This window comes from Saimiri boliviensis, chromosome 9 (assembly GCF_048565385.1).
Source record: "Saimiri boliviensis isolate mSaiBol1 chromosome 9, mSaiBol1.pri, whole genome shotgun sequence".
Lineage (NCBI taxonomy): Eukaryota > Metazoa > Chordata > Mammalia > Primates > Cebidae > Saimiri > Saimiri boliviensis.
The window spans coordinates 29,307,481-29,333,928 of NC_133457.1; the positions used below are offsets into that span (position 1 = coordinate 29,307,481).

Here is a 26,448-nt window from a genome sequence, read left to right on the forward strand (position 1 = left end):
GTATCCTCTTCTTTCAGGCATAGCACTGAACCTAAAGAATGTTTTCTGATTCACATGCAGGTTGATTCTTATAGATTAAAGAAGCAAATAAAGGGAAAAAATGACTTCCACTGGATGTTGGTCGGGGGTATTCAAATATATACATAGTGTCTGTCAAGGTTCCTCAACCTTCCACCACAGACCAGTACTGGTCCATGGTCTGTTAGAAACTGGCCACACAGCAGGAGGTGAGCGGCAGGTGAGCAAGCAAAGCTTCTTCTCTATTTACAGTTCCCTATCATTGCATTACTGCCTGAGCTCCACCTCCTGTCTATCAACCAAGGCATTAGAGTCTCAGAGAAATGCAAACCCTATTGTGAACTGCACATGCATGGGATCTAGATTGCATGCTCCTTGTAAGAATCTAATGCCTGATAATCTGTCACTGTCTCCCATCACCCCAAGATGGGACTGTCTAGTTGCAAGAAAACAAGCTCAGGGCTCCCACTGATTCTACATTATGGTGAGTTGTATAATAATTACATATCATAATGTAATAATAATAGAAATAAAGAGCAAAATAAGTGTAATGCACTTGAATCATCCTAAAACCATCCCCATTCCTCTGGTCTGTGGAAAAATTGTCTTCCACAAAACTGGCCCCTGGTGCCAAAATGATTGGGAACCACTGGTTCATACACACAGAGACACAGAAACACACACACATATATAAACATAGATCTATATATATCAATATAAGTGTATATTTGTATGTGTATGTATGTATGTTTATCTATTGAAAGAATGTAAGTTTCTTCTTTGGTTTGCTAGTGTGATTATTTTTATATAATTGCGTTTCAGAAAAAAGTCTAACTGGTTTCATCATTTTATTTACTATTAAAGCCAATTCTCTATTATTTTGTTTAGGAGGCTGTATCCACAACCATGAGTGAAATAGGCCAGTGATTGTTGTTTCTCATGTGTTCTTTATGGCAGTGGCTCTCTATTGGGGTGACTTTTGTCCCCTAGAGACACTTGTCAATGTCTGGAGACACTATTGATTTTCACAACTGAGGGGAGTGGGCGCCACTGGCATCTCATGGATAGAGGTCAGGATGTTGCTAAACGTCCTTTTCTTCTATAATTCTGATTATATCACTTCAGATTTCAACACCTTAACTTTGTTTCAGAAGGCTCATTTTTCTCAAATCTATAGCTTCTTTTCTGTATGTATGCCTTTTTTAATAGTTGTATTCTTTTGCTGTTTCATATATAAGCCATATCTGAGTCCAGCATCTGGGGTCCTTGTGGAAGGTCCAAATCTATTGTTCCTTATTCCTAGGCTGATTAGTTACACTGTCTTCCCTTTGATGTTGTATACACTAATACCTCTGTTACATACTTCTTACAGAGCACTGTACTTATTTACACATTTGTACTGTCAATTAGATCGGGGCTATCTCCTGGAAAAGGACCATGTCTTATCACTTTTTCATCCCAAGCACACAGTTGTCTGGCACCTAGTGGCTTCCATAAATGCTTATTGAATGAATGAATACCCATCATCCTTTCAAACATAAATGCATAAAAGCATACAGTGAATATGCCGTTTATTCATTTCCTTATCTACAGATTCTAATCATGCTGAGATTGTCACTTAAAGTTTGACTAGTTAAACTATTTGGTTATCAGTAGGTCTTAGTGTAAATATTTGCTGATAACAAGTCATTTGAAAGGGAAAATTGCATTTTTTTATTTCTAGGGAGCAAATCAAAGGCTTTTGGCTTAGTTTCAGCTTTCTGAAAAGTTTCTTCATATGGCTTGTCTAAAGTATTGGTGCCCACAGTGTACGTAGTGTGTCTGTTCCAGCACAGTAATCTTGTGGTTCAAAGAAATTTTCTAAAAGAAATGGTAACTAATATTACTATACATTCTAATAAATTAACTTACAAAGGTAGTGAACATTGATTGGACATTTGAGGTAAATTATTCTATTTGAGAGAACTAAAGGAATACATACTATACACTGATAAAGACATATTGCTTAAAGAATTGATTGTTAAAGTATTTAAAGTAATTTTAATGATATTTTGGGTCCTATTTTTTCCTGAAGGATATTGGAAATGACTAAGTGAATAAACAGAGAATATAAATCAGCATGTCACTGTGGCAGAATTACCGAATACTTGAGCTTCCAAAGGGCTTCTATAGTTGGAATCCCAGGGAAATTAAATGATTTGAACAAGCTAACGATGCTAGTTGATGAGCAAAATGACACCAGAAACCAAGCTTTCTTATTTGTTACCCAGTATCCTTTCCCTTTGATGTGGTTGATGGGCAGCATAACCTGGATATAGACTAGTCTGACTGTGAGGTCACAGTGTTGTGGGAGCAGAGAGACCCTTAACTCACAGAAGCCGTGATTGACAGAAGAGGAAAATTAAGAGCCTGAGTGATTGACTGATCTGCTCCAAGTCCTAGACTATTTTTTGTAAAGCTAAGAACAGACTACAGTTCCCCTTTTCCCATTTGTCATTCTTCTTCATTGAAAAATCAATCTGGTCAATAAACATTTATTGGGTAACTACTATGTGTTCAGCACTGTGTTGGGTAATTTGAGGATACCAGAATAGTACAAAATATGGTTTCTTCCTTCACAGAGCTTCGGTATCATTAAGCATCCTTAATATAAAATGATTGTGTGTTATTTTACATGAAAGTCAAGTAGTTACATTATATCCGTGGAGAGTTCACTCAGGCCAGCTCTTTGCCTCCATGAAGCATGGTGTCTAAACAGCTAGTTGTTTACCCTAGTATTAGAGATCTTCAAGAGAGGACATCTGTTTAATAACTCTTGTGATCAGGAAAGCTTTCCTTACGTGTAACCTATATTGCTCCTCTTTAAATTTAAGCCTGTTTCTTTTATTTTCTTCTTAGTTCAGAGACATTTAAGTAATCATAATCTCCCCGTACATAATTCTCCCCACACTTACAGCACATTAATGTGTAGTTTTTCAACTTAGTAAAAACATTTCTTGTGCCAAATATTGTAGTCTGTTGGTACTTGAATAATAAAATATTATATATACACACACACACGCACATATATATACAAATACACATGCATATTTGTTTTAAGTTTATTAAGAAAATGTGAAATCATTATGAGGAATTTGTCTACTTCTGCATGTTGCTTCTCTCAATAGTCACTTATAAAGGAAGTCTGGACCTCTTTTACTGGCGTTATGGAGCATGCAAAATAATAGCAGTTACCTGGCTTCAAAGAGCTTGCCAACCATTGGGGTATCCAACTGGGAATTGCCAACTATTGAAATTTATACAGATGAAGAATAATTTGGGGAAAATCCCATACAGTCTATTCACATATACTAAATTAAAGATTGTCTATTTTGAATTTATCAAGACACATTTACAATAAAGAATAATTACATTTAAAAGACTTAAATCACTTAAAATGTGAGGGATTTATCATACTGGATTCATAATTGTATGCAGAGGTTTTTTTGTTTGTTTGTTTTTGTTTTTTCTTGTCATTCACCAAGCACCTATCTGACCTAAGGATGCTTAGGTCAAATAGGTTTGACTGTGCTCCATGTCAAACAAAGAGCACAAATTTTCAGTTCAAATATCGACTCTTAACATTTACTAGCTGTGACACTTAGGGCAAGTTACTTAATATCTTTGGGCTTTCCCTTCATCTCTAAAACCAGAATGATAATACTTAACCTTATATAGTTTGAGAGATCAAATAAGATATAGTTTGAAAGCATCTTGATGGTAGGAAAACCTTTCCCGTGTTTCATGTCTACCTAAAAAGGGATGTTTATTAGTAACATTCCTGTCTTCTCTCTGTACCCTACACCTCCTCACTTCTTCCCAAGAGAAGTGAAAATATCCCACTAGTGAGTTTGGGGAAAGAAATTGATCTGTTGAGTTTAGCTCACATTCATATTTCTCTTTGGGGCCTGCAAATACCTGCAGAAAGTGACCATCTCTCTGCGTAAATGTATGTTTCATCAGGTCAGGACCCCACATGAGGAAGACAGGCTTTCCAGCTACACCTAAGACCAGATGGGAGAGTTTGTCTAATTCTGCATGCATTTTTTAGGAAGCCCATTGTTGCTGTGCCCTTAAATTCTATTATCCAGTTTCAATTTTAACAAAAATGAATATTTTGTCTCCATATGTCCATTTTGAATTAGATCTCAATTAATTCAAAATTCAGGCAGTCAACATAAATTTATTATTGTATCCTCTCAAAATAGTAACACTTCATATTTGCCTAATGCTTAGGAAATTTTATTTCTCTTCAGTTTTTTTTATTTCCTCCTGTGCTATTTATTGTTGAAGATAAAAAAAAATGTGCAATATTATCTTTGTCTCTCTCAGGAGCTTCCAGTTCAATAAAGGAGATTAGATGGATACACAAACAGCTATAGTGTAAGATAGCAGGAGTAAATATAAGGCAGGCACAAGCAAAGTGCTGTGAGAATTAAGAGGAGAAAAAGATAACCCACTGTTGAATCAAAATGGGCTAAAAATAACTGGGGCAGACACTAATCATGTAGTCCTGGGACTGAACAACCTACCTTCCATTTCTTTAATTTCCTTAATAAAATTCCCTAGTAGGGCTCTGCCCAGTATGACTTGTCCTGCTGTCTCTTGTGTCTCTTGATTGATACTAGAGGGCATCTAGGATTTTAACAACACTACCGCTGCTGTTCCCAAGACATTCCTTGCAGAAATTTCTGAGGGTGTTCTCAAATGTAAGAGTCTTTTAGATTAGAGTGAAGACACATGTGATTCAAATCTGAAATGCTGCTATGAAAATGGAAATTTGCTTTATTTATATTTAAGCCAGTCTGTTAAATAAAGCCCATCATTTCTCCCCCAATAATTCTGAGTAATCACTTCAACACCTCCGCTTTCTGCTAACACTTAGCTATAGTCAACAGGGTATCTAGAAGTGAGAGGAGCTGGAAGAGACTATAACTGATACAGATTCTCCAAGATGAGTTGGCTCACTTAGCAGATCTCATTAGGGACATGCAGATTTATGGCAGTTATGGCTTTTACAGGTAGTGCCAAAAGAGGCAGACAAGAAAAAAAACTAGGTCTTAGAGTTCTGTGACTGTCAAGCAAAACATCAAAAGGCTTCTTATTGCCTCAGCAGCCCATGTACTCTTATTACAGAAACAAACAGAAGCAGCCAATCGGGGAAAATGGCTGTGTGAAGGTGTCTGAACCTGGTGAGCAGCAAGATACCTTTTTTCCAAACTTTGGCTCATGATCCTTAAATTTTACTGTAAATTGGGAAGCATAACATATTTTATATTCTGAAAAGTAAAACTTTTAGTTTCATTCACAATACTTTTTAGTTTCTCTGTTTAGTAGTCTTAAAATGAGCTATTTAAAAAATTTTATATTATTCTATTTACTTCCCAGAAATATTTTCCAATTGATGCATCCTGTCTTAAATTCTTCAGATATGTATCTACCTTGTAGGTATATTTTTATTATAAAATCATACCCAGCAAAAGCTCAGTGTGATCCTGTATTCTAAAGCATGATGTTTTTAGACTTCTGAAATGTAGAGGGTTGTTTCTGCCCTTATAAGATCCATATTCCTTTCTATTACTATCATAAAAGTAGTCATGGATGGCTGACTTTTTAATTTTCTTGCTATAAGAAATTTCTTCCTCAATTTATAAATAATGGAGACTTATTTTTCTTGCAATAAAGACTCATTAAGGGAGCTTCTGAATACATACCTGTGATTTTTAATCCGAAAATAAGTCAGTTAAAATTGATTTGTTATTTTGCTGCTATTGACTTTCATGTGTCTGTATTTTTAGTGGCCTTCTGATGACCAGTCACCTTCAACATATGATATTATAGAAAGAAAAGAAGCTCCTGATTTCTGAAAAAAACTATATACTGTAGTTCTTAAATTCAAGTTAATTTTCTGTTTTTATTATTAATTTCAATTCTTAATTTGTTAACAGACCAGGCCTGTACTTCCTTGAATTTAATTTAGATCATAATAAAAGGATAATACCCATGTTATTTGTCCCAGTGGATGCATTTGATGCATATATTCCACATGCATTGCTGGTAAACCCAACCTTCTGAGAGTGTCAATACTTTTTTGGATTTTTACTTTATTTCTTCTCTATGAGTATCCCATTGGTAAAAGTATATTCCTAAGAAGAGTGATACTGTAAATATACAGAATTCTGTATGCTATTACAAACACAAGTGTCTGATATTTTACATTTCCTATAAATAGGAAAGATATATGTAAGGAATCTCGAGAATTTTTCTAAAAAGTATTGTTCTCATTTTAATAAGGGAGACAGCAGGTCTCTAACATTGTATGAAATCATAGGCTTTTGTGATTGTTTATCAAAGTACTCAGAGTAATTGATTATACATTAATTATTGTCATTCAAATATGATTTTTAAAGTCTGTCTTGCAGAATGAGAAAGGAAATTGATGTTGTAGAAAACTATTTGAAAATACTCAAATAACAGACCACCTGAAGGGCACTGCTTGCTGTAGGAGGTCATTGCTGGCTAGAAACACACATAGGAAGGGAACACTTGTTAGCTTTGGTTGGTCTCAGATTGGCATTGGGTCCTAGTGACTGCCATTTCAGGGTTGGGATAGAGAAGAGCAGAACCAAGATGCCCTAGGTTTTCCTGTCTGTGTGGGCATGAGAGGTGGGGGAGAAGGGCAGGAGAGGAGAGAGACAAGAATAGTCATGTAAAAGAATGCATTTTATACATGTATACTTTATGCTGTATCAAACACATGTTTCTAAATTATAAAGTTCTCTAGTTCTTGACAAGCTTACTGAAGTGGGACACTTCAAATCTTACAGCACTCTCAGCAAGAACATAAACCATACAGATGAGATGTGCAAACAAAATGTCTTTTCTCTGCTTCATGTATCTTTAATAATTTTTTAGCATGACTAAAATGACCCCTGTGGTAATCCATCGAAAAATGTACACAGGGTAAGAAAGAAAATTGTTTATAAATTGCTTTTCGTTGATGAGAAAATAAGTTGATTTAAAATCATCTGTTACATAACTTTGAACAAGTGAACTGGAAGCTTCTGTATTTAAATCATCGATCTACTTATTTTTATATTTATTTTAAAATATATATCTATATTTTTCTGTATTCAAATCTTTTGTTATTAAATTTTCAGTCTTTAAATTTTCTGTATAAATATATAACACATATCTATATTTAAATATATTTATTTTTCTGTATTTAAATCACTGATCTATTTGCTTTTATATCACTTCTTTTATTTTAAATAATCATCACATTTTGGTGGCCTGACTGTGCTTTGGAAAACAAATTAAAACTGCGGCTGAAAAAATTAGGTTCATTATAATTCATTAGATTCTGTCTTTATTAAAAAGTGAATTGATTTAATCCTTATAAAAAAATCCTAAAGCATGAGAAAGCAAAATAGCTCTGTAAAAGCTTAGTGTACTCAACAATTAGAAGATACTACAGTTCAGTACTTAATGTGCATATGAATCAACTTAGCGCTTGTTAAAATGTAGATTCTGATTCAGCAGGTGTGGGATCCACCTGAGAATCTGCATTACTAGCAGGCTTCTGGGATTTGCAATGATACTGATCCAGAGACTATAGTGGGTAAAAAAAGCTTTCGTCAGCTTATTCTTGCAGTGTGTCAGATAATTATTAAGCATTTGCTAATTACAATACAGTCATAGAGAAGCAATACAAAATGGTGTGAAATGTGGTGTCTGCAATTCTGAAACATTTTAAGGAACTGGTTTGTTGAGATAAAATTCATAACCCATACATTCCATTCATTTAAAGTGTAAAATTCAAAAGCTTTTGGTATATTCACAAATATATGCAATCATGACCACCTCAAAAAAAATTCCAATGCATTTTAGTATCACTTGCCTGCCCTCTCATCACTCCCACAGCCCTGAGCAACCACAAATTTACTCTTTGTCTTTATATATTTCTCTATTTTAAGCTTTTATATAAATAGAATCATATACAGTGTTTTGTGAATGGTTTCTTTCACTTAGCGTAATGTTTTTAAGGTTCAACCACGTTGTAACAGTACTTCATTCCTTTTTATGGACAAATAATATTTCATTGTATAGACATACCACTTTCTGTTTATCCATTTGTTACCGATGGACATTTGGGTTGTCTCCACCTTTTGGCTATTATGCCTAATGCTACTATAAACATTCATGTGCAAATTTTGTGTGTAGATAAGCTTTATTTCTCTTGGGTGTATACCTAAGAGTTGAATTGCTGGATTATATGGTAACTATACATTTAATTTTTCTGAAGCTTTTAATTTAGATGAAAAATATTTTAATACATAAATATTAATATGTATATGTGTATAAACATATTGTGTCAAACAATTGGCTTCATGAAAAAGGATCCAGGGTCAAATAATTTTGGAGAGCACCACATGCAAAAGCTCTCTTAAAGCAAATCAGGCAAAAGAGGAACCATTTCACTTTGTTTAACATCAGTTTCCGAATATGTTTGGAAATCTTTGAAAAGTAAAATGTTTAAAACTCAAGGATTTAGTATTTAGTAGAGAGCATTTTGAGAAATGTAATTGCAGGTTCTAGACATAGAAAACTTATTGGATAGGGTAGAGAGTATATTCGGGGAACTAGTGGATGATTATTGGGGGTAGACAGAGGATAGCTTCAACTCAATGGGTAAATCCTATAGGTAACTGGATAGAAACGTGGTTTCCAATGGAAGATCTCTGAATAGAGAAATGATAGGGTGGAAATGTGATTTCTGAAAGTTGTTCTGGGCATGATTCATAGGATATTACACAAAGACAAAAAGACATGAAAATGGCAGGGATACTCTTTATGGGCCAGTGAAATTGCCTAGCTATTAATATCCATAAGTTGTGTAAGGAGGGAAGCATCAGTGAATTCTGATGGCACAGTGGGCCCAAGGGAAGAGGGACATATTGAAGTCTCTTTAAATAAAATGATAAATAATAAGGAATCAATTATCGATAGCAGAAATGCCAAATGCAGTATGATAGAATAAGTGCCTCTTTAAAAGTACCAAATTTCTGTTTATCACATTTCAACCAGATATAGCTATATAAAATTTTCTACCATTATAAAAAATGATTATTTAAAAATGACGAATACCTATATATTCATCCTTTTTATCTGAAAATCAGTACTTGATTTCTGTGTGTGCCGCTGCCACAGGTTTTGATATTGCCATCTGGCAGAGTCTGCTTATTATGTTCATTATGAACCTATACTTTCTTTTTATGATGGTTTCTATTCCCATTAAATCAGAAGTTATGTCAATTTCAAATTAATGAGGAGTAAGCATAAAGATGGAAACTTCCTCTCAATGTTATTATTAATTATGCTTTTGGAGCACAATATTTAGCACTGCTCAAATCTGTTTGTAAATAAGTTCTTTCTTTGATGAGATTACCTGTCTTTACTTTTTCTCCTGTCAACATATTTGCTGTTTCCCTTTTGTTGGATGTCATTGGAAAATGAAATTGCCAGATGGTTTGCAAAGAGAAATGAGCAACAACTTCCCTTTAAGCAAACAAACAATGTTTGCTTTTAAAAAAAGAAAGAAAGAAAAAATGTTGTTTAAAAGATACACAAAGACACATTCAGAATCTCAGAATGTTAATTAAATGCTGCTGTTTATATCAGGATGAGTATGCCAAATAAGGGTAATAGTTCCTAAATTAGGTAAAATTCGGGATCTTGAGGAGCCACACATTGTCAGCATAACACACAGCATGAAGATAGCCTCCTGGCCAGCCCTTTTCCTTCAGTTATAGCTATTCAAGTCTTCATTTTCACAAGCAATACTCTCTGATATCAAAACAGATTCACTCTTTTTGTCCACATGACCTTGAGTAGTATGAAGATCACTAATGTAGGCACTATGAAACCTTAGTGATTTCAGATTCACTGCCAAATGCATAACCCAGAATATATCTCTTTCATTCTCTGGGCCTTAATTTGCTAATCTATAAAATAACATATTGGGAATGAAACATCTTCGAGGTCTCTTTCAGGTTGTAAATGCCATAATTCACAAGCATAAATCTACAATTTAAGTGTAATTCAAAAGCTGGAATTCTGTGCAAGAGGCCAGGAAAAGATTTTTACGAGTTATAATGACTACGTAAAAACTTCTTTTCTGAACCGTATGGCTAACACAGAGAACCTATGGCATCTGGTAAGATATGAGATTATATCAAATTAGAGGCCAGAAAAGAACAGAGCGGAAGCAGCAATTAAACTTTGTCACAGGGCACAGCAGCCGTGGATTCTACATGCCCTTTTAGGCATAGCTTTAAGGTAACCTAGTTTTCCATTTGACTTTCTTTGTTTCTGCGTCTCTCTCAAAATGAAAACATTTCTTAGATTTCCCCAGTTCTATCCCAGTATTAGATACCTACCTTGTATTCAATACATTCATGTTGAGTTTATTGCCATCAATTGTCCACATCAGTAGTCAGACTAGAGGAGATTTTAGACAAGAAAATAAAACGTTATATATTTTCTCAAATAATTCTTTAATTTCCTCATTTTTTAATTGAGAGGAATAGCTGCAGTCTCAAACATCTCTGCAAAAAATATATTCACGTGTTAATTTAAAGTGCAAGTAACGGCTGGGTGTGGTGGCTCACACCTGTATTCCTAATGCTTTGGGAGGCCGAGTTGAGTGGATCACCTGAGATCAGGAGTTCGAGGTCAGCCTGGCCAACATCGTGAAACCCTGTCTCTATTAAAAATACAAAAAAAAAAAAAAATTAGCTGGGTGTGGTGGCAAGTACCTGTCATCCCAACTACTCTGGAGGCTGAGGTAGGAGAATCGCTTGAACCCAGGAGGCAGAGGTTGCAGTGAAGTCAGATTGTGCCATTATACTCCAGCCCGGGCAACAAAAGTCAAACTGTGTCTCAAAAATAAATAAATAATTAAACATAATAAAGTGCAAGTTAGGTTCTTTTTTTGCCCAATAAAATGTTTTACATTTGCTGTGCTGATTCTCAGAAAGTAAATTTTAAATTATAAAAATGTATGTGATTTTGTATGTGATTTATTTTAACAGAAGTGCTTATAAAAATTTTATCCTTGTATTTCTCTATACACTTCACACACACTCTGATAATTAAGTTCATAGTTATCATAGATTATTAAGCTTATCAGGACTGAAAAGTAGCAATTCTAGTTTTAAGGAGTTGGTGCTTTTTTAAATGTTGTTTTTCATAGGTAATTTCTAATGTGTATGTGATATTCGCATAAGTAAGGAAGCCAGGAAGCCGAGCTCAAGAATTTGGAGAAAGAAAAAAAATGAGATGTCCTCTGAAAATCAACACAAAATCAAGTGGAGGAAAAATATGGAGAATTAACTCTGTTCTCATAGAGGCTTAAAGAGCCTGACTATTATCTGATGCTATTCATAGAGCTTAAGAAAGAGTCTGGCAATCAAGTGTGATCAGATACAGAGATGTACACAGAGAAGAGCCCATCCAGAAATGCCCAGGAAAGATGAAGCCTTAATCAACAGACTTTGAGAATCCCTGTCCTATGTGCAAACGAATGTGTTAGGTTAATTTATCCCATTAAAAAGTAAGGTTTATCTAATTGATTCCATTCATTAGATCTCTTTGATAGCTTATAATGTAGTTCCTGTATCAGTCTGGATCCAATCAGGAGAGAAAGACACTACACAGTAATTTGAACATGGGAAGTTTAATATAAAGAATTAACTAGAACAGGAGGTTGGAGTAATAAGGAACTGGCCTGTAAGAAATAAAGAGAATGCTAAAAAATATGGGACTTCAACTACTACCTTCTAGGGATGGATTGATTACATTTCACCCAAACAAGAGGCCCTCTTAAGGTTGAGATCCAGACCTAGTTGGAAAAGGTGTAAACACGGTTCATTGAGTGACAGAGAAATCACTGTGTTGCCACACCAGCAGAACTTAGAAATCTGGCTCCTGGAACTTGCCAGAAATCTATAGTCTAGGGTGCTAGAGAAAACTTTTCAAGATGAGGTATCTTTTTACCACAACATTGCCCAGGGGAGAGTCAGGGGAAGTTGCTGGTGGTTGGATGGTGCTGGCCACCAGTGACTGCACAAGTCAGGTGCTAAAGAAACTACATGTGCTGCAGAAGTCTGGCACCAGAGAAGCTGTTGTGCTGTGGAAGATGGCATTGAAGAAGCTATGTGCAAAGTAAAGTTGGGCACATTGCGAAAACCAGTTGTTGGAGATGTCCGAACTGTGGGAGCCAGACATTGAAAAGGCTGCACAGGCTCCAAGAGCCAGACTGGAGAAGTCACCTGCTTTAGGGGAGCCAGGAACAAGAGAAGATGCATCAGGGGCCCGTCTAGAAAAGTATACTAGAGCCAGGAAGAATGACATCTTACGCTACAATGTCTTTTCATTGCCCTCTACTGGCAAGTTTTATCATGGTGCCTGCTGACAAAGGGAAATTAAAGGCCCCAGATCCATTTTTACAGTGAAGGCAAAAATAATAAATTTGGAGCTAGGAGGCAGTTAATCAACAATAAGCTCAGTTTCCAGCTCTGCTTCCTCTGCTCCATAAGAGACTTATAAATATGTGTCCGTCTTCCCTTATAAATACATGTAGATTTGGTTACTCCCCTGAAGGCAAAGGTATTTCTCCCATCCATTGGTCGACTTGGGCATGTGACTTGCTTGGGTCAGTAGCATAGCAATGAATGTGATGTAAAACCAGTTCTGAGCAGATGTTTTAAATGTGAGTGCATAGGTTAGTATGAATTCTTTCATCTTTGCTGTCTGCCATAAAGTCAGCAAGTCCCAGACAGGGTCTATTCTTTTATTGGGGTCCTAGAATTATGCACAGAACTGAGTAGAGCCACAGCCAACATGAGACCTCTAAGCAAGGAAAAAATTTTGGTAGTTATGTGCCCCTTAGCCTTTGGGTTGTTATTACAACAAAAGCTGACTAATGCAGTTTCTATGCTTGACAAACAACTGTTTGGTTTCTATTTTGGCTAATCGTGATAATGCAGCATAAGCTATGGTATAAACCATTAGGTCATTTTCTGATTTTACATATTCAACGGCAGCAAGGAGATAAAAGGAAATGACAAGGCCCACCTTAGACTGAAGAGAATTCATCATAGTCGTTTCATCCTGAGAGAAGTCTTCAGAGGCAGCTAGCCAGAACTTCCCAGATGACATCTCAGACTTGCCTGAGTATAAATCCTTGGGTGGAAGATTAGAGATGGAAAAGCTATTGTCAATATTTTCTTTAATGTATAGGGCCCCTCTGCATGACTGTTGCTCTTCTCTTTGCCAGTTTTCATGATTTCCTGCCAAGATTACCATTTACTTCATTTTATCTGGTTTTTCTCAAATGTTCCCTTGTCATTTGGGGCACTGGGTTGTGGTTTATCTTTAGAAACTGCTATTCTTGATGAGACTTGGTTGACTTCTACCAACTTTTTGTGGAAGAAAATGGTTTTTGATAACAGTGTTATGTAATTCTTCAGCTGTCACATAGTCTAACAAATTAACACATAGTTCATATTAACATAGACTTTCTTTTCACTCGTTGAGTTAATAGGAGAAAATAATTTTCTAACTCACTATTATAATATTCATTATAATTGCTATTACAATTATTATTATATTTGATCATCTCAGAGCATCCCCAACATGCCACACATACCCACATACACATGCACACATACACACACAGAGAGAAGTCTGAGGCTAGATATTTCCAACTTTATTGAGCTGAAAAATCACATTGCTATTCAACAAGATTTTTTTCAATTAAAAGTAAGAAATTACTTGCTATGATCACTAACTGAAAGCATAGGTCAAATATTAGCATGTATATAAGATATATGTTTAAGAAAATATAAACAGTTGTAATACTTTGAGTGCTAGGACTGTTACTTCCTGTAGATATTCAAAAATATTGCCTAGTGTTTTTAAACCCTCCTTAGTAGTAATGATCAGTCCTGGAACTAATTTAATTTGGGCAAATGCATGAAAGGCATCATGAGGAGATGGAAAACAGCCACAGAGTCGAGTCCAGCCTCTGCTATTGTACTTGGAGAATCTTAGTTTTTTCATCTCTCAAAGGGAAATAATAACATCTGCCCAACCAAACTTATGAATTTTTTTGAGAATAAGATGAGTGTCTTTGTGTAAAGGATATGTCAATAGAAGAGATCTTTGCAAATGTGTATTTTTTTTGATGTTATGGGAGTAATTGGTTGATGGTATGTTAATGTCTTCCTAAATCGCATTGAACCTAAAACCTAGCCAAGGGAATAAGACTTAGTCAGCAGGGTGCTCTTCAAAATATATCTTACTACAGAAAAATCAGAAGATATTAGGACAGACCTTAAAGTTTAGGGTAGATGGAAATGTAATTTCTCCTTCTGAAGTCATTAATAACCTGATTACAACTTCAACTGTCAGAATATATCATATTCCCCAGCTTCTATTAAAAAAAGATGTGATCACATCACGCAATAGAGAAATTTACTATGGGAAAGCTCCTTAACAATTAAATGGTATTATCATTAAAAAGAAGGAATAAAATGATGAGAAGAGAGGGTTAGTGGCAGGTTGGAGGTGGGGAGATATGGGTGGAGGGAATATAACCAGCTCCCAGGCATCTTCTCTCTGAATTTTTCTGGACCTTATTTTCTTTAGTATATAGTGCACATTTAATCCTTTTGTTTCTCTGTGATCCCAGAGCTCTTGGAACAAAGTTCCTATTAGAACTTCAGATGGTGTATTACATTTATCTGTTAAATTGTCTGTCTTTTTCATCAGACTACAGATGTCTTGAAGGTGAGGATCATTCCTTAATTGTATAGTAGCCCTGACTGATGTAGTAGATTTATCTGACCTGACCTGGCATGTAGTAGATTTATCCTGAGTGGTATGTGAAAGGATGGGCACAAAATAGATCAGAGTAAAGTCATTCGAAGAGATAGGATTCGGTAAAATTTTAATGACATATTTTACTTCTTAACTATTAAGGAACTATTCTCAGAATTCAGCACAGTACAAAATTTATATTTTAATTTAAAAATTAGTCTGTAGACACGATTCAAATGTTCTTTCAGGAGACTCCTGGAAAACATGATTAATTTCTTTTCTTTTTTCCCTCGTCCTCCTCGTCGTCGTCCTCCTCTGCTGCTCTGCCGCCCTCCTCCTCCTCCTCCTCCCCCCCTCCTCCCCCCTCCTCCCCCTCCCCCTTCCCCCTCCTCCCCCCCTCCTCCTCCTCCCCCTCCTCCCCCTCCCCCTCCCCTCCTCCTCCCCCCTCCTCCCCCTCCCCCCCTCCTTCCCCTCCCCCTTCCCCCTCCTCCCCCCCTCCTCCTCCTCCTACTCCTCCTCCTCCGCCGTCTTAATTTGTCACCCAGGTTGAAGGGTAGTGGCATGATCTTGGCTCACTGCAACCTTCACCTCCCAGGCTCAAGTGATCCTCCCACCTCAGCCTCCAGAGTAGCAGGGACCACAAGTGCCTGCCACCGTGCCCAGCTAATTGTATTTTTAGTAGAGATAAGGTTTCACATATTGCCCAGTCTGGTCCACAATTCCTGAGCTCAAGTAGTCCACCCGCCTCTGCCTCCCAAAGTGCTAGGATTACAGGTGTGAGCCACTGTGTCTGGCAAGCGTAATTAATTTCTAATGCCTAAGTTTAAATTTATGCATTCTTAAAAATAGACCTAAAACAACTGCGATAGTCTGCTTCAGAAGATAACAGTGGCTTTCCTTGCTACCCAGAGAGGGGTCCATACTGCATTGTTCTAGATTTCCATTGTAATTAAAGGAAAACTTTCACAATGTCCAGAGCTCTTAACATCCGGCAAATAAAGAAGGATGTCCTCAAATTCCTTGCAGCAGAAACCCACTTAGGTAGCAGCAACCTAACTTCCAAATGCAACAGTACATTTCCAAAAAGAAGAGTGATGGCATCTACACCATAAATCTGAAGAAGACCCAGGAGAAGCTTCTGCTGGCAGCTTGTGCCATTGTCATGTCTGCCAGGATTCCTGGCCAGTGGACTGTGGTGAAGTTTGCTGCTGCCATGGGAGCCACTCCTGTTACTGACGGCTCTATTCCTGGAACATTTACTATCCAGCTCCAGGCAGCTTTCCAGGAGTCGTGTCTTCTGGTGGTTACTGATCCCAGGGCTGACCACCGGCCCCTCACAGAGGCATGTTATGTTAACATACCTTCCATTGCTCTGTGTTACACAGATTCTCCTCTGCACTATGTGGACATTGCCATCCATGCAACAAGGGAACTGATTCAGTGGGTCTGATATGGTGGATGCTAGCCTAGAAAGTTCCGTGCATGTGTGGCACCATCTCCTGTGAACACCCATGGGAGGTTATGTCTGATTTCTACATCTGCAAAGACCCTAAAAAGAAAGGGCAGTCAGCTTCTGCAAAAGCTGTAACCAAGTAGGAATTTCAGGGTGAAAGGACTGCTCCAGTTCCTGAGTTTATTGCTCCTCAACCTGAGGTTGCAGTCTGAAGGCATGCAGATGCCTTCTGTGCCCATTCAGCAGTTCCCTACTGAGGACTGTAACGCAGCCTACCATGGAAAACTGGTCTGCAGCTGCCACTGCTCAGGCCACTGAATTGGTAGAAACAACCACTGAGTGTCTTAGCCATTTTTCCACAGACACTTAAGCAAGATGGAAATAAGGTTGATAAAAAATAAATATCAATTCTTAAAACAATATTTGTTTTTGAAAAAGGAATGTATTTTTAGGTGGGAATGGGATGGGGAAATAAGTGTTATAAAAGTCAGACGCATATGCCTGGCATATAAATGTAAAAACAAGCCGGGCGCGGTGGCTCAAGCCTGTAATCCCAGCACTTTGGGAGGCCGAGGCGGGTGGATCACGAGGTCAAGAGATCGAGACCATCCTGGTCAACATGGTGAAACCCCGTCTCTACTAAAGATACAAAAAATTAGCTGGGCATGGTGGCACATGCCTGTAATCCCAGCTACTCAGGAGGCTGAGGCAGGAGAATTGCTTGAACCCAGGAGGCGGAGGTTGCGGTGAGCCGAGATCGCGCCATTGTACTCCAGCCTGGGTAACAAGAGCGAAACTCCGTCTCAAAAAAAAAAAAAAAAAAAAAAAAAAAAAAAAAAAAAAAATGTAAAAACATGGGAATCTTTCTCATAACATACAGGATATTGCAATTATTTTGTTTAAAAATCCCAAAAAGTTAGGAAAATTAAAGATATTCTAAATTATACTGCCATTAACTTATTTTTTTTTTAGATGTCTTAAAGAAGGTATGAAACTCGCAAACATTTTCTGGTAGTTTTGAGCAGACATAACTATTAACCTGTAATAACTAATATATATAAATATAATGTATTATAATTATATAACTTTAACCTATTATAACTAATAAATGTAAATGGCTCATCTCATTCCTCATACTGAGCATCAAAAAGGAATGTATGTAATCCTTGAATGAGCTTACGGAAATATCAGGAGGAATGCCATATTGGCCAGGTTGTATGGATTTGACTTTCGATGGAAAGGTTTGGCATGGTAAATCTTACTTTGTCCATTACCTTGCCTGCTATGTGATATAAATTCTTTGCCTACTAATCACAAATCTCAAGATCTTGGAAAATGGAGCTCCCTAGAACAGGCTATATATTTTTTATTGCCATCGCGAATCAAACCGATGCTGTTTTTCAAGAGAAGACTAATAAAAGTCACATTCTGTATTGAAACATCCCTGTATTTTATGGACCCATCTGATATACCCTTAATAAAGTTTTAAAACAATCTATAATGGATTTTGCAAGAACGTCAGATCTGCCAGCACTCTCATTAACAGCCCAATTTTAAGCACTACTTTAGGCATGATCATCTGCAAAATGTTAGTGGGGCTGTTTAATATTAAAAGACTAGTAGCTGAAGAAACAGGAAGCTCAATTACTCAAAAATCCAGTTAGATTGCTATTTCAAGTAATTTAACAAACAAAATTGCATTTTGTTCTATTTTCAAAGTACGGGCTTGTATTCATTTCCTCAGATCTGAAGTTCATTGAAAATGCCAATATTTCTAAGTGATGCTGTACGAGTAGATAAAAATAAAAATACCCATCGGCTTGTTAAAACACAAATGTTTTACAAATAATACCTTGCTCAATAATGTTTCCTCAAATGACTATATTCTATAAAATAAAAAAGCCAGAGCCTCTGCCCTACCTAATGTTCACAGAAAAGACAATTAAGAAAATTATCACCTGTGATTTTCTAAAACATAAAATTGTCGTTTTTCCCTCAGCTTCTCTATGAGGGAGGATATCCTTTGAGCCCCAGACCTGTTTACAAAAGTATTTCTTATCTGGACTTTCATGCCTTAATAAAAATTGTTAACAAATCAAAACATAAGGTAATGATCAAAAAGACTAAAATAGTTATTCATGTCCAGATGAAAAATTGTCTTCACTGTATTAACCCTTGTGTGTATGTGTGTGTTAGAACTGGTATTGAAGATATCTGGATAAATTCATATGAAGTTATTAACAGTACTATGACCTCTGGGTCTGGGAAAATATAAGTGGGTCATCAAAAGAGAGAGACTTTTTTATTTTCAATTGTTTCTTCTCTGTACTGTTTACACTATTTTCTTACCTTGAACATGGAATCCCTTTATAATAAAAATGAAATATTTTTATAATGGCACTGTTGTGTTTCCTTAAATTTTAACATCGTATTACATCCAGTAAAAATATTCAAAGAGAAAAATTTGATAAAATATAAACTTGTTAAATTTAAAACATGCAGGAAAATTTTATTATTAGCTATGATGAAAGAAAACCAAGCTATGGTAATTAGACCACTAGCATTCATTGTAATTTTTTAAAAATAGACACAAAAGGACTTCACATACTTGCTACTAATCATCCTCTACTAAACATATTAGTGGAATACTAGTTAATATTCATTCTTTATTATATAGTTTAGACATCTAACACCAGATTGGCATTAAATTTGGCAACATTCTTAGTTTTTAGTATATAATTTAAGCCATGAAAGCCATTTTGGATCGGATATTAAGACTTGGAATTACAAAACTGAAATTAACATTAATAATATATTCTTGTTCACTTTTATTATACCAAATCACATGTCTAATTCCTGAATGTATTTGTTCCTTGTGATTTCTCTAAAATTATTTTAAGTTCCCAAAGACCATTGGGCCAGAGGTAGGATAAAGTAAGATACATATTATATTTGAAATTGTCTCTCTGTCTCCTTCCAGTGACTGTCCTCTTGTTTTATCCCTAATGACCACCTAATCCTTCATAAGAGAAGGGGGACAAAATGAGATAAATTAACATCCTGGGCTCCTGGGTACAATGCAGTAAGTGACAATTTTCCCTGTAGTCTTCTTGGAAGAATTACTTACTTTTCTCATAGAAAGCAATGAGCTACCTTGCCTCACCAAGAAAAGTAATAATTACAGGACCTGTTTTTTCACTTTGATGTCTGTTTCCTTTTTTGTATTATTCCCAGGCTGTTATTGCAACTGTTATATTTCAAGCACTGGCTTATATGGTATCTTCATATGCCAAGTAGGACCTGGACTTTTCAAATCATGCTTTATGCATGGCTCACTCCCACTTGTTATAGTGATGATATCCTCTATGATTAAGCCTACAGTGTCTTTTTAAAAAAATTGTTGCTCAATTCATGCTAATTATAGTTTGCTATTTTAAATATAAGACAGTCAAAACATTCCTTTTCATGCTAATGAGGCATTAGACAATTGGGGGATTTATCTTTATTTATAGGTTGTTATTTTTCTAAAGCTAGAGAAAAGTAACTTAGAATCATTTGGGGGATCTACCACCTGATTCATAATTTGGAATCACTTATTCCCAAGCATTATTATTATTATTTCTTTTTAAGTAACTGAAGATATTACCCAACTTTTCTAGGAGTGTCTTGACCTAATACGAGCTTTCTCTTTTTAATGAAGCCAATTTATTAGGAGTGTTACTAAAAATATATATATAGCTATATATAGATTTTATAACTTTTTATATGAAGAAATGTATAAATAAAACATTATTGATTAATGTTTCTCAAAATTTGGTTCAGGAAATATCCTTATTTTCTTTCTTTCTTTCTGGAAAGCAAATAATATGAAATAATCATAAGAAAATAATTTTAGAGATGTAATAGCATAAAATCCTGCTTTTTAAAGTGAGGTTGCTAAGATGACAGGTTAAGCCTGCCTAGGTAGCTGCCTGGGGTTTCTTGGCCTGGCTAAGAAATGAAGTCTGTTCTTATCTTGGCCAAGGTTTGCAGAATCCGTTGGCAATTTCCTACTGCAGTCAAATATTGCTAAAGAAAATTCTGGGTCTTATGCTGGGTAGAACTTGAAGGACAGTTGCAGTGATTCAAGGAGTATCCCTATACACTGCTGCACAGGGGCACTGAGGCCAGGTGGGTACCAGGGTCACAGAATAGAATAATTTTAATGATATAGGAGTTAAGAAGAAATTATTTATGCAGGGAGTGAAGGTTAAGAAGTCCTCAGTAAGGTTTTCCTTTTAATAAAAAGCAGCCCCCAAATCATTTCTTTTGTAACAAAGAGCACTCTGTAAAACAAACCTGCAGACATATGCAAGCTAGAAGCTTGCAGTTGTGCTAATAGGAAAGGCCACCTGGCATGTCTAACATGGCAGCTCCATCGTCCCCTTTTCTTGTCAACCACATGAACAGTAAAAAGCAGGCAACATGGCAGCTGGCCAAGTAGAGACCCCATTTGCATGATATAAAATCAGGGTCAGGTAGCCAGCTTCCTTGCATGCTATGTAAACGTCACACCTAGTCCAACCAATCTTTAGGCCCTATGTAAATCAGACACTGCCTTCTCAAGCCTGTCTATAAAACCCTGTGCACTCTTCCTTGGGGTCAGAAGCCATATTCACATACCCTTCTCTCTCCCAGAGGAAAAAGCTATTCTCCTTTCTTTTTCTTTTTACTATTAAGCCTCTGCTCTTAAACACACTTCTCATGTGTCCCAGTCTTTGATTCCCTTGGCGTGAGACAACGAACCTTGGAAATTTTCCTCAGACAAGGACACCACTTTGGTTAAGCTGATTGCTTAAACTAGGGCACTTTGGAGAATAAATGGGGGGAAGAAAGGGAGGTGCTTAAATAATTAAAATTTTATGGTTATAAATATTGTAACATAAAAAATTACTTTACTTTCCATAAATATTTCTAATTTATCACTCATAATAAATGAAAACATCAGTACAGCAAGGATATCCATACCATTCTGTCTGCCTGTAGCAGGACTTCTCAACCTCCCATGAATGAGGATATCATTTCCCAATTATCCACCGTCCCTGTCAGTTAATGCCCTGCTATAGCAAAAGGACTATTGGAGCTAATCTTCTCTAGATTTCCAGAGGACAAACTGACCATAGCTAATACGTGGGTGATATCTCTACTTTGTGGAACTGTTGAAAGTTACATTGAATGGAAAATGTATGGAAACTGCAGTGCCCTAACATTTTCTTCCTTCCATTTCTTTTTCCATCACTCACTGCATACTCACATAAAATCTACACAAGACTCAATCTTATTTTTATTATAGTTTAGGTTTCACATGTTTGTCTTCTTAGACTTAACATTCCTTGAGTATGGTCTCCTTTCCATACATCTGTATACTACCTAGGGCCCAACACATTGCTAGCTCAGAAAATAAATATTGGCTAATTGAATGTTTCTGACTCTCCCCAAGGAAGAGTCTGCTTTCTAGCCCATCAGAGGAGGGCACGTGTCACTGGGCTTGTTGGCTTTTTCAGCCGGATGGCAGTAAAGACTCATGACTTTCTTTGTTCATAGTGCAAAGGCTACTTTGCCATCTATAATTTGATTTCTTGAATAGATCTACTTACCAGGAACATGATTCACTGTGAAAAAGAATAGTTCAAGGTTTTTTAGCCACTAATATATCCATAAATAGGAATTCAGTTGAACCTATGGGGGTTTGGCTCATGGGGCCCTTTATGTGAACCAATATGTTCAAACCTTTGACTCTACCATGCTGATTCAAAACATGAAGCCAAAAGATCAGGGCCAGTCTCTCTGAGCCCAAGCTATGCACTTAAGTCAGCCTGCACATTATGACTAGACATGTATACATTCTTTCACAAGTTGAAATAATAATGCCATGATGCATCTTTACTTTTCAAGGAGATAATTTTTGCTGAATTTTACTTTTTTCTGTTTTTCATCCCATTTTTATAGTACTGTAAATAAATTGTTGAACAACGCTTCATTACTGACATAATCTACCATGTAAAGAAGGAGTTATTATTCCTGCTTCTACTTATGAGGAAAAGAGGACTCAGAAAGATTAAAATTTTCTTATGATCAATAACTTATGGAACCCAAATTTGTTTTTTACTCCAAATCTAGTACTCTTTCTACAATGACACCTACCCCATAAACATATTGTGCAAAGATATTTATAATCTCTCCAATGAGGAATTTACATTGAAAGTATGTTAGCTTATATATCAGAAATGCTTTTTAAAATGTATAACAAAATGTGATAAGAATTGTGTGAGAGATAATTCAATTGCCCTTGCTTTACATAATTGTCTATTTTTTATTTATATGACCTAGATCCTAGGTTTGTTGGATATTTTTAAATGTATGTTACAAACTGACTTCAAGTCTGTTTACAATTTTTGAGGCTGTTTGATTGGTTTCTTGGCCATGGCATATCCTTGTAGCCACTCTGAATCTGGAGTCATTGAAAGGTTTTATTAACGAGTCCTCTACAAGCTGTTCATCAGAGAAAATAGCACAAATGCATATGAATGTTGGTTTCTGTGCAGCAAAGTGTATCCCTTCCACCCAGCTTCCTAAAACACCTGCCAGGAAACTTGGTGCCACCCACACCCATTTCTTAGGTGTGGGTGGCATCTGATTTAGTGTTGCAGTTTTTTTTTTCTCTAAACAGATGTGAGTAAAAGCTGGCCAGTGAAGGAATTAAAGGAACCGTTATATCTAGAACAGTAGATTAGAAAACATTAATGTTAATCAAAAGAAAACAGAAATGGCAATCAATTTTTCATTACTGATTAAAATTTTTTTTCCTGCTTCTTGTAATCTGTGTATAGACAAATCTTATTTACCCTCTTAGAGTAATATGGACTTCTTTTTTGTTGGGGTCTTCTTCTTTTTCCTCTTCCTCTTCTTCACGTTCTCTTTTCTTCATAATTTTTTCTTTCCTCTGTAAAATATTGTTAAAACTTGGGATCAGAACACACATTGTTAAATGTGTCTTTTTTTCTTAAAATCCTTTTTACACTTGTAAAAGAATATATGTTTCTTATGTATTACTTAGAAAATAGCTATTTTGGGGAATGATAATGTGAGTTCCCGTATTAAACTCCTTTATTCTGTCCAGAGATTTGTTAGTGGTAAATAAAAATATATTTTTAAAATTAAAAAGCCAAATTAAAAAAATTAAGATAAAAACTATTTTTCATGTTACAAAAATGCAACAGAATCACTGAGTTGTAACTGGATGTGGATGGAGTTGGGTGAAGTTTCAGATACTTTGTGCTCCATTTCTGGAAAGAGACAAGGCATAAAAACTCACAACAGAGACTGAAAAAAACCCCACATATGGTAGATATGTTAGTTTGCTAGGGCTGCCATAATAAAGGTTTAAGCAACTTATTGTTTCATCATTCTGGTGGATAGAAGTCTGAGTTCAAAGTTCCAGAAGGGCCATGCTCCTTTAAAGATGCTATGGAAGGCTCCGTTCCAGGCCTCTCCCCTAGCTTCTGGTGGTGTGCTTGCAATCTATGGTGATTGTTGGCTTGCAGAAACATCACCCCACTCTCTGCCTTCATTATTATCTTCATTATTATGTGGTGTTCTCCCTGCGTGGGTGTCTTTCTCTTTCCATCGTCCTCTTTTTAGAAGAACACCAGACTTTGTAGATTAGGAATTCATTTTACTCCCATATGACCTAATCCTAACTTATTAGATCTGCAATGGCACTTTTTCCAAATAAGGTCACCTTCTGGGATTCTTCAGGTTAGATCTTCAATGTATAAGTTTGTGGAGAACACAGTTCAACCTACAACATCAGGGTAGGGCAGAACTCACTGCATGGAATTAGGGGCTAGGAAACAAGACTGACTTAAGCTGCTTGTTCTAATTTGCATGCATTGCATGGCGAGAAGGGCTCAGAACTAGACCAAACCACCTGATTGTTCCAGGACAGTCTGTGTTAGCTCCATTTGCAGGAACGCATGGCCCCTCATGTGATACCTGTCCTAAAGAGTCCAGATGCAGGCAGCTGCAAAACTGATAGAAGGGAGGAATGAGTTCAGAGAGAGAGAGAGAGAAAAAAAATCCTTTCATGCAAATTGAAGTTGCCAACTAAAATTCTAAGGCACATAGAAAACAATGCTTTTTTTAAAAAATGTTTTTTTTTTAAAAACCCTCAACATTAGAAGATGAATTTACTTTCATCAACAAGCGAATAATATAATAGTAATAAATGGCTTGTAATTAACTATGGTCAAAATCAAAAAGAAAAAGGAATACTAAAAAATTAGCAAAACAAAAATTGGCAACTGTGAATCAAAAATGAGCAGGCATCAAATAAAAGTGTCAAAATTGTGCGTATAGATATTGATATAGCTTAAGAATTAACAAAAGATAGTGCTGAGGATTTCATTTATAGCGCACAGCCAAATTACATAGAGATAAAAAATATGGAAGAAGAGTTAAGATACACAGATGATCTATTGAGGGGTTCCAGTATATGGGTATTAGGAGTCTCAGAAACAGAGGAGAAATAGCAGAGAAGCAATGTATGGAGAGAGGATAGCTAAAAATATTTTTTCAGAATTGGAGAAAGATATGTACTTTCAGATTAGAAGTGAACATCAGCTGTTGTAGAGGTAATTAAGATAATTACCACCTGTAGTGAAACCGCAGAACATCAGGAATAAAGAAAAAATCTAAAATCAGTAAGGTTGAAAAGACAGGATGCCTAAAATGCCAGACTATCTTTTACAGTAGAATCTAGAAAACAAACAGAGCAATATCTTTAAAGTGGTGAGGAATATACAGTTGATCCTCATCATTTGTGAGCTCTGTACCAGGAGACTGCAAAATACCCAACCTCCTAAGAATAATGGTTGAAATCTCTCCCAGGAATTAAAATATGCTCCATTTTATGTAAATTCTTGTTCACTGAAACAGAGTGATTTTTTAAAATATTAGGTACTTTATTTAATGACACATTTTAAATCTTTCTATTCCTAGTTGATCATAATATTTTTTAATTTCTGTAGGTTATTGGGGAAACAGATGGTGTTTGGTTACATGAGTAAGTTCTTTAGTGGTGATTTGTGAGATCTTGGTGCACCCATCACCTGAACAGCATGCAGTGTACCATATGTGAAATCTTTTATCCTTACCCGCTTCCCACCCTTTCCCCCTGAGTCCCCAGAGTCCATTGCTATTCTTATGCCTTTGCATCCTAATAGCTTAGCTCCCACCTATGAGTGAGAACATACAATGTTTGGTTTACCATTCCTGAGTCACTTCACTTAAAATAATAGTCTCCAGTTTCATCCAAGTCACTGCAAATGCCATTAATTTATTCCTTTTTATTGTTGAGTAGTATTTCATCATATATATATATATATATATATATATATATATATATATATATGTATGTATGTATGTATATATCACAATTTCTTATCCACTTGTTGACTGATGGGAATTTGGGTCTGTTCTGCGTTTTTGCAATTGTGAATTGTGCTGCTATAAATATTCATGTGCAAGTATCCTTCTCATGTAATGACTTCTTTAATTTTTTAAACCTAGAGAATCATTATTAAAATTTAAGCTCAGAAAAAATATTCACAAGTCCAATGAAAGCATATTCTTTGTATACTTGAATAGGGCATCACATCTTTAGCAAGGAATAAACAAAAGAATAATCTATCACATGGATACTATACTAGTTTGCTTCCATTATCTAATATTTAGGTAATTTTGATTTAGTTTTTTTTCCCTATTTTGTTCTAAGTGTAGTAAAGAACTCATCTGTAATAATTGTTTGTTTTTTTTTTTTTTTATTGGCCTAGGGCAGACATCACCTTTCTTGGGTATTAATTGTTTAGAGATTTTTATATACTTACTGTTTCAGAGAAATTTTCTTAAGGAAAGGCATTTTCTGTATTCCTTTTGCACAGTATATGCCTTTTTTGGAATGTCTCTGTATTTAGCACTAAGATTTCTGCAAAACCAGGCCAGGTGTGGTGGCTCAG

General features: G+C 36.0%; 1 protein-coding gene and 1 pseudogene across 5 annotated transcripts in view; both read left to right on the forward strand.

The window, feature by feature from the left end:
- LOC101039884 (vitamin K-dependent protein S-like) overlaps window positions 1–26,448 on the forward strand; it is a 752,700-nt gene that overhangs the window by 502,702 nt on the left and 223,550 nt on the right. The window lies entirely within an intron of this gene.
- On the forward strand, window positions 15,752–20,069 carry LOC141585521 (small ribosomal subunit protein uS2 pseudogene; annotated as a pseudogene).